The following is a 14,879-nucleotide window of genomic DNA, read 5'->3' as shown; positions in this document are numbered from 1 at the left end:
TTTTAGCCGTGACGTGAGCGCCCCGCCCAGAGATACTTCCGGGTCCCACTTTTGTGTCCCCATAGAGTTATACTGTGTTCCTCTGTCGGACGAAAACCACGAAAGTCTCATTTTACCGCTTTCCTTGCAACAACAAAGCTACTGGTCTCCCAAATCTGTCTGTGACAGGCCGTCTGCTCCACACTGAATACTATCGCCATTTTATTTCATTCCTCATTAATGCAAAGTAGATTCAACATAGGCTACTCAACCCTGCACACATTCTAAATATGAGTTGGCCTCATTAGCCCCAGTGGCAGAGCCTGGCCCAGGTGAAAGGAGTTGGCCTCATTAGGCCCACTGGCAGAGCCTGGCCCAGGTGAAAGGAGTTGGCCTCATTAGGCCCACTGGCAGAGCCTGGCCCAGGTGAAAGGAGTTGGCCTCATTAGGCCCACTGGCAGAGCCTGACCAGAACCTTTTGTGGTGGTTCTGGAGAACCGTGGGTCCGACCGACTCGATACCTGGCACTGCACTCCCTGTGGGGGTGTGGAACGTGTGTGTCGAATGTGAAGTCGGTGGGTCAAACGGTTCTCGAGTTACGTGCATTACAACTGTACACACACGTACGCACGCACACATGTATGCACGCAGAGACGTGGCGCATTTATAGTAGGATAATGCACACGCACGGAGACAGTAAACACGCTTTTGTCCTAAATTAAAACAATAATCTCAGATCCAAATTAATGTCTGACCTACAATTCATGTTGGAATACTAGTATTAACATAACATCTGTGTGTGTGTGTGTGTGTGTGTGTGTGTGTGTGTGTGTGTGTGTGTGTGTGTGTGTGTGTGTGCGCGTGCGGTCACTTTCAATGTCATTTCATCCATCGTCTCTGTCGGGTGGAAACCTCACATGGTCCAACACTTGTTACTTATCAGGATTCAAATCCAAAAGTATCATCAGATCCACAAGCTCAAAGCGCGTCGCTTCGCGTTTTGAGCTTGCAGATCTGCTACTTTTGATACTTTGTGTGACACTGTAGTATGGTGTTAATTCACAGGAAACAAAAAACCCACAACATGTTAGAATTTGGAGATAAGAGGATTCCACCCATCAGCAACGTTATGTTGTGTTGAGTAAAGGCGAACGCGTGGTCTAGTTGATTACACCGATCCCTCAATGTCAATCTGAAAATGATGTTATTTTTGTTGCTGTCGGGACTCGGGCAGAAACCACCTAACTTCATTTTTTGATTTGATTTGATTTTTTTCATAAATCAGTGCTATTGAACACACGTCTGTGTTGTTTCGAAAATATTGAACTAATGAAAAGTAGTAAAAAGCGCTTGGGACAAAACCTCTTAACTCCATGGACCCTCAAACTGTCTGCTAATGTCTCCACCACCTCTCCCCCTCTCATTATTGACAACATATAAAGTCACAACACCAACTTTGATGGGGTAGTATTGATTTGTTTTCTATATATAGTTTTCTTCATTTCCTGAAAAATGAACATTTTGGGGTTAAGTGGTTTCTTCCTGACAGCAGAGATTATCATCAATATTGGAAAGAGAAAAAAAAGTAATTTTCTTTTAAACTTTGACAAATTGCGATCGCAATAAATCGAGTTAAAGTAGCCCCATGTTAGTTCCATTGATTGAATCTGGAACACAGTCAATTGACTGATCATAAACATGCTCTGAAAATGCATGTGGTCTGACCCCGCTAGAAGGTCGGGGGCGGGGAATGTCCACGGCGCGGTACCGGATCATCTCACTTCCAGGCCCTCCATTTCTAACACGAACCTGCTCGGAAAGGCTCGTTATCACGTCGTGTCTGACGGCCCCTAATGAGAGACCGGCTAATGTGGCGCGCTGCGGCCAGCGGCCCCACGGTCGGATAAATATTTAATTAAACATTACACGCAACGGCTGACTGGCCGCTCGCTGATGAGCTGCCGCCTGCCGTAGTGCGCCACATAATGAGATGTTACCCAGTGAAAATCCTGTTTCAATTGGATTCCGAATTGTTTCATTTGTACACGTTTCGGAGTTAGAGACCCGGAATTCCTAATCAATCATTTATCATCATATATATATATATATATATATGTAAGTTATAATTATATAACCAAACCAACATTTTCGTACTATTACAGCATCTGTCATTTTATACTTAACTTTTTCTGTGCCGCCAGCCGGCAGCATACGCACAACTAAGGAACGCCACCCGTCCACTCTAACTCTACTGTCCTTGTTTCCTTTTCGGGTTATTCAGGAAGGTGGGGGCTTTTGTTATGAGCACAGTATCAGTCGCATTAGCTCAGACTCCTTAGCTATCATTACAACCAGTTACATTTGCTCAGCGATGCGATACAAACTCAGAAATGATTTCCGATCGTCGGGTGCGCGGCGGCTCACGATGGACAGTGCTCGAAACTTTTGAGATACAGCGCTTTGAAAATCCTGTTATAACGGAGGCTCAATGGAGCTGGATTTAAAGATTCTATAGCTGGTGGGGACGGCGTCTCTCCATACTAACCGGTGCAATGATAAGGTAAACCGACGGTCGCTGCTTTCATATATGTAGTATACGGTTGTCTACGAACATACGCGTAGATAGCACCAGTAGGTACCGATAGCCTACGTTTATAAACGTAGATAGCAGCGAAAATGTTAAGCTATTAAAAATCTAGCAAATCTACATATATACATATATTATTATTATATATTTTGTAAAGGAATGGTTTTGGTCATAGGCCTACAAGGTTTCCACCTGACAGCAATATATTGTTCTGCATCAGTATCAGTCAGTTTGATCACATTCCATTAAAATTTCTGGACTTTGTCTGCTCATGCATTCGCATCGCGCACGTGGGGGTGCAGTACGTAGTTCAGAGTTCAGAGTTCAAGTCATTGGTCCGACACATGACAACCCACCTCATCTCCTAACCTAACCATAACCGCAAGCACGGGAGCAGACGCTAGTCCGACATGTGGATGAATGTCGGACTAATGCCCTGCCTGAAAAGCGCCCAACTTCCGCACGTGGTTCGTTGATGCGTGTCGTTCGTTGATGCGTGTCGTTTGTTTTCCATATGACTGTGTATAGTGTGTTGTCGCTTGATGCGTGTCGTTTATTTTCCTTATAAATGTGTTGTTGTGTGATGCGTGTCGTTTATTTTCCATATGACTGTGTTGTTGTGTGATGCGTGTCGTTTATTTTCCATATGACTGTGTTGTTGCGTGATGCGTGTCGTTTATTTTCCATATGACTGTGTTGTTGCGTGATGCGTGTCGTTTATTTTCCATATGACTGTGTTGTTGCGTGATGCGTGTCGTTTATTTTCCATATGACTGTGTTGTTGCTTGATGCGTGTCGTTTATTTTCCATATGACTGTGTTGTTGCGTGATGCGTGTCGTTTATTTTCCATATGACTGTGTTGTTGCGTGATGCGTGTCGTTTATTTTCCATATGACTGTGTTGTTGCGTGATGCGTGTCGTTTATTTTCCATATGACTGTGTTGTTGCGTGATGCGTGTCGTTTATTTTCCATATGACTGTGTTGTTGCGTGATGCGTGTCGTTTATTTTCCATATGACTGTGTTGTTGCGTGATGCGTGTCGTTTATTTTCCATATGACTGTGTTGTTGCGTGATGCGTGTCGTTTATTTTCCATATGACTGTGTTGCTGCTTGCTGTCGCTGGCGTCAATGTGACTCTTCATGTTGTTGACGTTGATGCGTGTGATTCATTTCCCACATGCCTATGGCTGCTGGCGTCAATTTTCACATGACGTGTTGTTGCTGTGAATCTTCATGCCGTGCCGACGATGGGATGTTATGGGTTGTTGCCAGTGTTGCCAACTGTCGTGACAGAAAAAAGCTAACCAACCTCCAAAAACCAGGCATGCAACTGTGTGGGGAAAAAACAATCCAAGTTTGGCTGGAAATAAGCGGACTTGGCAACCATGGTTAACACCTTGGATGTCCAAGCCGGAGTTCTCCGTCCAAGTTCAAGGTCATGGTCAAGTGCCCAACACGGAGATTGATAAACAAGACGGAGATTAATGAAAACAAAACCGTTCGCATCGCTCTAGAGCCTTGGAGCGCTTGTTGCCCGATCCGATGACGTGTCAAAAAGTGACACGTCATCGAAAATCTCCCCTGCCTGTTTAGCTGATGAAAACGAAAATCTTAAAACGATCATAACTCCCGATCTAAATCATCCCGTCTAGTTCTGAAAAAAGATCCTGTGTTAGACGGCGCTCAGCGGTCCAGTCGCTAGTCGCGATAGATTTATTATTACCTCCCGTTGTTGTCGATTGACTCTAGAGTGGTGTGGCTATTGTTAGCTGCTACACAGACATGCACACCAGCTTCCGGTGCGCCGGTAAAAGTGGTCCGTGCACTACAAATGATGGGCACCCTGGATGAAATGGATTAAATAGTTCCGGGCTTCTAAGGTGCTGGCTGCTCCATTGCCCAGCCGTGTTAAGGCTGGAGACGAGGCAGCCAATCAGAACTAGGTGGCAAACTTGTCGTGTACATTTCACGAGTATTGTTTAATACTAGCTTTCCAAGCAGCTGGTAAAAAGCAGTTGTACAAGCTCATAGCGTGTCACTCCGTTACGCGCTATGAGCTCAGAGCTTGTAGATCTAATTTTAGAAATATCTTGCACATTTTGTGCAAATCTTTGAATACGCATTGCACATTTTTTCAAAGTGAAAAAGTTTAACTCAAATCTTTGCTTCTGTGGACACGGTAATGTTATGTTATCTCTAATGTGTGTGTGTGTGTGTGTGTGTGTGTGTGTGTGTGTGTGTGTGTGTGTGTGTGTGTGTGTGTGTGTGTGTGTGTGTGTCTGTGTGCACGTGCGTGCATGCCTGCGCGTGTGCGTTTGTACTCGAATACAGATGACATATTGAATGCTAAGTGAGTCGTGCATTACCCACAGGAACCTGGGTGACGGCTCATTCACCTGTAAAGAAACCTCAGCAGCGAGAGAGAGAGAGAGGCAGAGAGAGAGGCCGGTCATAAGCAGACACCAGGAAGATGGGTGGTCTATAGGGCCACAGATGCTGTCATCTTCAATCATGTGACCTTCCCACCCGGCCCAGATCAGATCAATAATCCGTACGGTAAAGTCTCCCAGGTAAACAAAGACGGGCGGACGCATGACAAGAGTAATAACGCTGACATTTCTCAGGGAGAAAACACCTCAAAGACTCTTTCAGTGGAAAACATTTCATAGATTTACGTCCCACTCACTGTCGCCTCAGATGCATGTGACACGTACACTATACACGTGTGTGTGTGTGTGTGTGTGTGTGTGTGTGTGTGTGTGTGTGTGTGTGTGTGTGCGTGCTGAAAATATGAACACAAGCTCTTTCTCTTTTTCTCTAAGGTTCTGCAAGAGCAGATCAATCACACATACACATAAATAACGGTGCGCTTTATATGTTAAAATGTCCCCACAATCTGTTCTATATAGTGAGTAAGGTCACATGGATTTTCCATAACAACGGTTTGTGTGGCGGTGTCGCATGCCAAGCAGCAATTATTGTGTGCGGCCACATAATTAGAAAACGCATTAAGGGCCTTGCAAACGTGAAGCGAGGAACGCAGGCGTTGTTGCCTGGATCAACACAGGTCTCCTCCAGCTCTGTTGAAGAGGGGCGCAACAACGCAAGCGTATAAAAAAAGCTAAACAGAATCCAGGTCTGGTGAGTCACGGGCATGTGCGCGTAAATGGTGCATTTATATAGCGCCTTTATCCAAGGCGCTTTACATAGATTGTGCATCAATTCACCCATTCACACACACATTCATACACGATGGCGGCCGAAACCATGCAAGGCACTAGCCAGCACATCGGGAGCAATGTGGGGTTCAGTGTCTTGCTCAAGGACACTTCGACACTAACTCTGGGGGAGCCGGGGTTCGAACAGGCAACCTTGCGGTTACCATCCAGCCACTCTACCCCTGAGCCACCGCCGCCCGCGTAACGAGCACGCGCGCAACGAATTCACAGGACCGCGCTCACGTAAATACGCTTGCGTTGTCGCACCGCGTCTTCTCCGAGCAAAAATGCAGGTCTCATTGAAAATGAACTATAGGCGTGTTTTATCGCTCCCCGTTTGCAAGGCCCTTTAAGCATCAGCGTCATTTACCAACTCGCCCCGGGCGTACAGCCTGCGGAACAGCACGACCTGGTACTCCTAAAGTAATCTAAGTAAATGATGCTTAAACGGTTAAACCTAACCTTATTCCTAGCCTTAACCTCAGTAAAACTATGCCTAAACCTAAGTTCCTAAACTTAACCCCAGTAAAACTAAGCCTAACCCTAAACTTATTTCTAACCTTATTCTCAGTAAAACAAAATAAAGAATACAAGAACCGCCGCACCGAGCTGTCGGCGTGAGGTTGGCGGAAGAAAGCTGGGGCGAGTTGGAATTGGGACGACCATACCTGGTACCTTTGTATAGGTGTGTATAGGGTTATAGTTTCTGCACAGCAATGTGTTTTTGTGAAATGTGTGAATGTGTGTGTGAATAGCCATGTATAAAATAATGTTTTTTAGCTCAAATAATGACACAGATGCTTTCCGAGTTTTAATGGGATAAATTGACCACTTCAACCCTGGCATCACAATTTCTGGCATGTCGGCGGAAAAAAATAAAATAAACTCGTGTGAAGTGAGGGTCGCTCATATCACGCATCACCAATCACAATATGGCGTCCTAACTTTACTGTCATTCCAACCAATCACTTTTTATCCTCAATATGTACTTTTCTCAGCCAATCAAATCATCGCTATGGGGTGATCAGACAAAATTAACACGCACACACAAAGCTGGGCATAGGAGGACAAATAATTGTATGTATGGAAAATAGCCGATCTGCAAGAGCACAATGTGTAACATTGTTATTGACTGCCTTTAGCTCACAGTGAGTCGAGAAGACAACGGCAGACATCACCTTGGTTACACACTACACCGCCGAAAATACATGATCTACAAGCTCACAACATGTTGTGATGCTTGTAGAATTCTCTAGCGACACAGATTCAATGCCAATTTGGGATTAGAATGCCTAACAGAGTTAGTGTTGAAGTGTCCTTGAGCATGACATGTGCCTTGCATGGTTTCCACCGGCATCGGTGTGTGAATGTGTGTGCGAATGGGTGAATGTAATGCACAATCTATGTAAAGCGCCTTGGATAAAGGCGCTATATAAATGCACCATTTATCATTTACCAATATTAAACCGAGAACCTTTGCCAATTAGGAGGCGACGGGGCAGAGCAAGGACCAGATGGGGGGATTTAAATCTGAACGCTGACCTGGGAACGCATTTTGGGATCCAAACTGTCCAATGTGGCCATCTCGGTCATGGAACTGTTACCTCCAATCATCATGCCCAAATAGAGATGCCAGGTGCTTGGTAAATAAATGAATATGTAATTTAAATGTGACCCCCTTGGTGTCCCCTGGTGACCACCACTTTGTATTGTCAAAATTGTATTTTTGCCGTAGACATACAAAATGAGCTGACAATAATATTACTGGAAACTATAGCTATAGAGCTATAGCCTTAAATGTAATAGTGCAGTCGTGTAATGTAATGTAATAGTGGGTCGAGGAGCCTTCCTTGAGAGCGTTACAAATATACACTCAGAGATACAGTACAAAAGGAACCCAATGGACCCTTAGAGGTCTATAACTCTGGGGGTGTACAAATGGAACCAAATGGCATGGACACTCCATGTGTACACTCTGTTATGGAGGAAAGAAAGTTTGAAAACCACTGTATTAGTGGACTTCTTAATGTGCCATACATAGTGTCATAGTAAATGAGTATGAATCTGTATTCTGAAGAAAACCTTGAGACTGACATACAGTAATTGGGTCTTGTGATCAAAATACATTTAAAATATGTAAAAAACTAAATGGATAAGGATTGCGCAGACACATTTGTCTGTGTACGGACCTCAGTTGACTTTGAGCGAAGAATCTCACGTCACATCCAGTGTGAACAGACCCCTGCGTGTTTTGGTTAAAAATGATTCTCTCAGTGAAGGGACTGTCTTCACAATACAATATAAGTGCCGTACAAGGCAATTGCATCACCAAAAGGTACTATGCGTGTTCTTTTACATCAAAGGGATTCTGATTGAAGGCTTATTAAATGTTCCTTATCCAGGCTGTCTCGGAGCCCAAACCTTGGCAGCCAAGGAGGGGTTGCCTTGGTGAAGTTGTGAACGCCCAATTATTTTTCTGTCTTTTCTCTTCGGGGTGTGTTTTGAAGAAAACAGTCTGCGCAGGTGAGGCAGAGCAAGAAAGGGGAAGAAGAAAATACGATAAAAAATGGAGGAAGAGGCTGAAGTGGTCTTTTGGGAAGTATGCTTTTACAGAGTGGTTAAAGACTGGTGGAGAGAGCACGGGTGTTGCAATGAAACCAATGAGGTGCAGGAAATTGCATACATGCAATGACACATATTGTTTTTTGCCTATGACGTAACTGTTAGATATGAATTCACATTTGACAGGATTTTGGCGATTCCCGATTGAGGGATAATATGGAAAACATTATACGGCATATTATATTATTATTTCATTTCACATCAGTTTCAAGTCATATCACCAGTAGGACGCCCTGAGGGCGAGAAGCGAGGTTGTGCTGAAACAACAGGTCTGGGAATTAATGGACAGGTATCAGTCAAAAGGGAGACATCGAAGAGGAAGGACGGGTGGGGAGGATCAACATATGGAATGTCAGACATGAAATGCAGGTTCTCATAGTAAACTGTGACCTACGGTTACAACCAAGCACTTAAGGTACTTGCAGACTGGACGTGTTTTTCGGAAAACCGACGGTTCGGAACACAAACCTCTGCAGCTGGATACTTCCTGACAGACAGATGTCAGGTTGTGCGTATGGGCACAACAACTTCTGCCCCTCTGACCATCAGCATAGGAGCCCCCCAGGGATGTGTTCTGAGCCCCCTTCTCTACTCCCTGTACACCCATGACTGCGTGGCTCTGAATCAGCCTATACAGGAGAGAAGTGGATAACCGGGCACAATGGTGCCAGGAGAACCTGGCTCTCAACGTTGACAAAATAAAAGAGCTGATCATCGACTACAGGAGACCTCCCAGAGACCACTCTCCCATCCAGATTGGGGGTGCTGCAGTGGAAATTCCTGGGGGTCCACATCACTGAGGATCTCACCTGAGCAGTACAGACAGAGCGGCTGGTGAAGAAAGCACAACGCCTCTACTTCCTGAGGAGACTTAAGAAAGCTGGCATGGGCCCCAAAGTCCTAAAAGCTTTCTACAGAGGCACCACAGAGAGCATCCTGACTGGCTGCTTCACTGCCTGGTATGGCAGCTGCACCGACCTCAACCGCAAAGCAATACAGAGGGTTGTGCGGACAGCCGAACGCATCAGCGGATGTGATCTCTCCCCCCCATCAAAGCCCTGTATGACGAACGTTGTGTCAGCAAAGATCGTGGAATTATGAAGGACCCAAGCCATCCCAACAGCAGGCTGTTTGAGAAAACGTTTTCGCAGTCTCAAAGCCACTGAAAACAGACTGCAAAAAAGCTTCTTCCCCCGAACAATCAGATACATGAACGAACTGATAAGAACCAAAGCGAAACCGGGCAAAGGAAAACGCTAGCCTGATACACTGATGCTAAAAGACAGCAGTCAAGTATCACAGCGTAACCAAAGTACCTAAATCCTCTACTCATGCGCGTGCACGCACGCGCGCACGCACGCACGCACGCACGCACGCACGCACGCACGCACACACGCACACACAGTACATTCACCTATCTATAGTGACTATGCATGGCAGGGTCGTCCTCTTCCCTGAGCCAGCTGGAAACCTGACCGCATACCAACACAAAAACTAAAACTGAAAAAACAAAGCTAAACAGAAATCACAACATATATGAATCAATAAAGGGATTTCCCATCTATAATGACGAGTTCCATAATTTAACTGCCCTAAAAAAATCAGCTTCCCATACTAGTTTTTATTTTTGGTAGTACATAATAATCTTTGTGTCTTGATCTTGTGTTGACCTGATGTTTCTCGCAAACTAATGTTAATTTATTCTTTATGTTTACTGTTTTATTAGATGTTTTTATTTTAGAAATCAATGCAAGAGACTGTTTTCTCACACACTCAAGTGCTGTGGGCCATGTAGTTCACCCGTGTCCATTTCATACCCACATCTTAAGACCATTCTAGCTGCCTTGTTTAGTGTGATCTGCAGTCTTCTCATATCGGTCTGAGCTGCGTTGCCCCATACTGCACAGCAATATTTTACGTGACTATAAATCAGACTACGGGATATTAACTTCAAAGTCTCTTCAGATAGAAGCCCTGCAATATTCGCCCAACCATTCCTGCCATTTTCATTACATTTTTAGAGATATCTGTGGTATGAGCTGTCAATGATAAATTGTTTTGTATTTTAATTCCTAGTAGTTTGACTTCTGTGACCTCATTTATTCTGTACCCCTCCATAAGATAAGTTCCACGGCCCTAACCTATTCCTTTTTCTGTTGGTGCATATGAACATATTCTTAGTTTTATCAGTGTTCAGTACTAATTTATTATTCTCTACCCATTTAACAACGCGTTTAAAATCATTTGCCAGGTGTTCGTGCAACTGAGTATGCGATTCAGCTACTGCAGTGATGGTTGTGTCGTCAGCAAACATGTGTGCATTTGAGTTGGTTAGAACCATAGAGTATATAAAAGGATAGAGACTGAACTGGCGCGAAGCTCCGCCCCCCCAGCTATTCATGTCAGTGGAAGTTGCTCAGTGGCGTTTTGAAGCACCCGGAAGACTGCCGGAAGTACCGTCTCAGAACGTCTACTTCCGCATTTGACCACCAAATTTTGGTGGTCAAATGCAGAAGTGCAACCGAGCGCTCAATGTTAAAGCCCAGCTGCACAGGGTTTCCCGGTCATGAATCCACGGGTCCGCCTGTAGTCCCTCCTCCTACCACTAGGGCCCAGAGCTTCAACGTTGAATAGCCTCACTGGCCCCTTGGTTAGAACTAGTGGAAGATCATTTGTGTATATAATACATAATAGAGGACCAAGACAACTTCCCCTGTGGGATTCCACAGGAAGTAGAACGAGGTGAGGAAAATGAGCCGTTAACATATGACTGCTTTCTGCCATACAGATGGATGTCATCCAATTGATAGAATTCTGACTGAAGCCATAATGACTTAATAGTGGCTATAATGTACACCAACTCGTTTACCTCAGAGAATGTTTTCATTCTGGATACAACCATAAACTGGTCTATGGTCTAATCTAATGGATCCCCTTACTGGTGCGAAACGGGATAGTAAAGCGAGTCGCCATGCTGAGCGTTGCGACGGCCACCAGAGCCGACTCAGCGGCGTTCGAGTTGCGTGATAGGCACAGAATTGTAAATATTAGTCCCCCCTACTTTCCATGCCCCCGACATGTCTGCACTAACCTAACTCCGCCAGATGGTGGCAGGCAGAGTCAGGTTATGTTTGCACAGCCCTGCATGCGTGCAGTCCAAGTGAACACAGCCGTGCGCCATCGCTGAAAACAACGTCAGTATGGCCATAATCCAGTGTCCTGATAACGGTTGATAACGTGTATTTAATGCATTGATAACATGAATCCGTTGGCACTGCTCTGCACTCAGAGGAGCACACCTTTCTAGCTGAAACCGTGCCCAGAACCATAGAGTAAGACAGAGTTACGCAAACTCTGTTCACTTCATGGGGCCAGTCCAATGGCGGCTCTTCTACATAGACTTCTATTGAATGGGGACAACCGGAAGTATTGAATGGGGACAACCGGAAGTTTACGGAATGCATTGGGGTCTATGGGCTCGCGCGAGTACATGAACCACATGACCGTGCTGTTGTCTGCCCTCTCAATATCGCAACTCTGCTCTGACCGTGCCTACATTTGGTGATGACTGACGTAATCATTGTGATGTCATTGATATGACCAGAATAAATTCTGTACATGCTCCTTCATTTGAGGATCTCCATACAGGGGCAAATGGTGACCTGTGTGTCATGTTTCAGCTATCATTTGTACATTTTAAAATCCCAATTAGTATGGCTAGGCTAGGCACTGCACAATGAAATTACTCGCTTTACTTACCTTATTTACCGCCTACTTGGTATTATGGAGCAACAACACTGAGGTTACAGCTGGGCAGTTCTTCAGCAGTGGTCATACCAACAACTGGGCAGTGCTGGTATCCACATCCAGATCTTGGTTCAACTATCGCCATGTGGCCGGCACCCTGTCTATGTACAGAGCTGTCAAGAGACTGGGCATCCCAGACAGTCATATAATACTGATGTTGGCGGATGACATGGCCTGTAACCATAGAAACCCCAAGCCTGCCACAGTGTTCAGCGACAAGTACATGGGGCTGAATGAGTACGGAGACGACGTGGAGGTGGACTATCGCGGATTCGAGGTGACGGCGGAGACCCTCCTGCGAGTTCTGACAGGCAGGGTGCCACCGGGCACCCCGCGCTCCAAGCGCCTCCTCTCCGACAGCCACAGCAACATTCTCGTCTTCCTCGCTGGACACGGCGGCGACGGTTTCATGAGGCTCCAGGACTCCGAGGCCATCGGCAATGGCGAGCTGGCCGACGCCTTCGAGCAAATGTGGCGGAAGCGACGGTACAACGAGCTGCTCCTGATCGTCGACACCTGCCAAGGAGCCTCCATGTACGAGAAGCTCTACTCTCCCAACGTCATGGCCGTGGCCAGCAGCCTGGTCGGTGAGGACTCTGTGGCTTACCAGTCAGACCTGGACGTAGGCGTGTTCCTGCTGGACCGCTACACCTTCCATCTGCTGCGCTTCCTGGAAGGCGTCCACCCCACCAGCAACGCCAGCATGGGCGACCTGTTCCAGGTGTGCCCCAAGCCGAGCCAATGCACGTCCACTCCGAGCCGCCGCACCGACCTGTTCCTGAGAGACCCGGGCAGTGTCCTCGTCACAGACTTCTTCGGCGGCGTTCGCAAAGTGGAGCTCACCGAGGAGCCCGTCGACTTCTTGACCGATCTCACAGAGCTACAGCCGGAAGAGGAGAAGCCTGCGCGCGGGGATTTGGGGCGGAGGGGCGGTCAGTATTACGTCGACCAGCTCCCGGTGTCCGAGATTGTTGGTCAGAAACCCAAGCAGAAGGACTGGCACCCTCCAGATGGCTTCATCCTGGGCCTCTGGACCATCATCCTCCTCGTCTTCTTCACGACCCTAGCTTATCGAACGCCTCAAACACATCTTCCTGAAGACGACGCAGCCACGTGCCCACCCGTCCAATGAACCAGGACGCCTGCACTGCAGACTAGAATCTGTGCCAATAGGTGCTCTATTTTAAGCTACGAGGGCAGGCTCATTTTAGGGCTTTATTTTCGTTCTATGCACAGCAGCAGCCATATTGGAAAGACATTGGGCCTCTTCATTACTTCCTTCACAAATTGTTGTTCCGCCACCATCGGTGTATGAATGTGTGTGTGAATGCGCAATCTATTCCATTGTTACAATGGGAGTCAACGCTAGTGTCGCAACTCTCTTACTATTCCACTCGGGCTACGTCACGCTGCCACTCAAGTGACTACTGGCCAATCACAGCGTTTCTTCTCCGGGACTTATCAGACCCGAACATGCGCTCTGTGACGCATGCTCATGCTTCCGCTATGCTTCGTAAGGAATCTCAGGAAGATTTTGCCTCTCTCTCTCTCTCTCTCTCGTACATACGCCCCAGAGCCGGAAGAGGCGTCTACCTTTATACTGTATGTCTATGTGACAACGCCCGTCACTAGTTGATGATGTCATTTGTCCATATGGGGTCCAGCAAAAAACAATCGTATTCAACCTAAACATAACTAACACGAGTATCAAAACAATACTTTAAATACGTTTCTGTTAGCACGTGCGTTCTATACATTACATAGGGCTGTGCCACATGACCAAATAGGATTTAGTTAAAGTTACATTATTGCTGACTTACTATATTATCTTTGTTAGATCATCATTGTTAGATCATCCTTTGCTAACAGTCTGGGTCTCTATCATTTGTCACAGCTCATAAGTTGGGTTGTTCCAAGGTCAAAAAGGAGTTCTACAGTAAGTACACAATAATGGTGTGAAGCAGTCGTGGATGGATGAGTGATGGGTGAGAGTGGAACCTCATGTATAGTACCTGCTTGAAGAGAAGAGCAGAGAGAGAGAGAGAGAGCAAAGAATGGAAAATACGACTGTAGCAAATTTAAAATAATCTGTGCAGAAAGAGGAAAAACAAACCAAGAAAAGAAACCTGTCGAAAGCTCTAGCCTAGTGTATACAGTATAACGAAAACAACTTTGAAAACAGTCTTTCTGTACAATCATCAGTTTATGTACAATCATCAGTTTATGTACAATCATCAGTTTATTCGTCGTTATGAATATAAGCACTTAAAGCAGGGGTTTTCCAACCGAGTTTGACGCAGGGACCACCATTCTGACTAAGAGCAATCTTGGGGACCACCACTTTTGTGTCGGGTGGGCTCGACCACCTGTCCCACATATCAAAGATAATTGTGGGAAAAGAGCATGAGCATGTGACACCATAATCACAATTTAATCGTATTCCATCATATTCGAGGGCATTTGGAGCGAAATGACTCCAACCTCTTCAGAGGGCAGGAGCGTGAGCGTGTCTGTATTCAGCTGTGATGCTCGTTGATGCTCATTATGCCTTAAAGGGATAGTTCACCCGCAAAAATGACCTTGTTTCTATCGATTAACTCACCCCATGGACACAATACTTTGATGACCAGCTTATTATACTCATTATACTCTGACCATTTGGT

At 45.8% G+C, this 14,879-nt stretch overlaps 1 pseudogene across 1 annotated transcript; it reads left to right on the top strand.

Annotated features, from left to right (window-relative positions):
- The first annotated feature begins 12,145 nt into the window (after positions 1-12,145).
- On the top strand, positions 12,146-13,403 carry LOC306916360 (GPI-anchor transamidase-like; annotated as a pseudogene). Its single transcript has one exon. The product of its transcript is annotated as a GPI-anchor transamidase-like (transcript).
- The last annotated feature ends 1,476 nt before the right edge of the window (positions 13,404-14,879 follow it).

The sequence above is a fragment of the Electrona antarctica genome (assembly GCF_951216825.1).
Source record: "Electrona antarctica genome assembly, chromosome: 23".
Classification (NCBI taxonomy): domain Eukaryota; kingdom Metazoa; phylum Chordata; class Actinopteri; order Myctophiformes; family Myctophidae; genus Electrona; species Electrona antarctica.
Note: the sequence above shows the minus strand (reverse complement) of the source record. Positions and strands in the feature narration are given on the sequence as shown.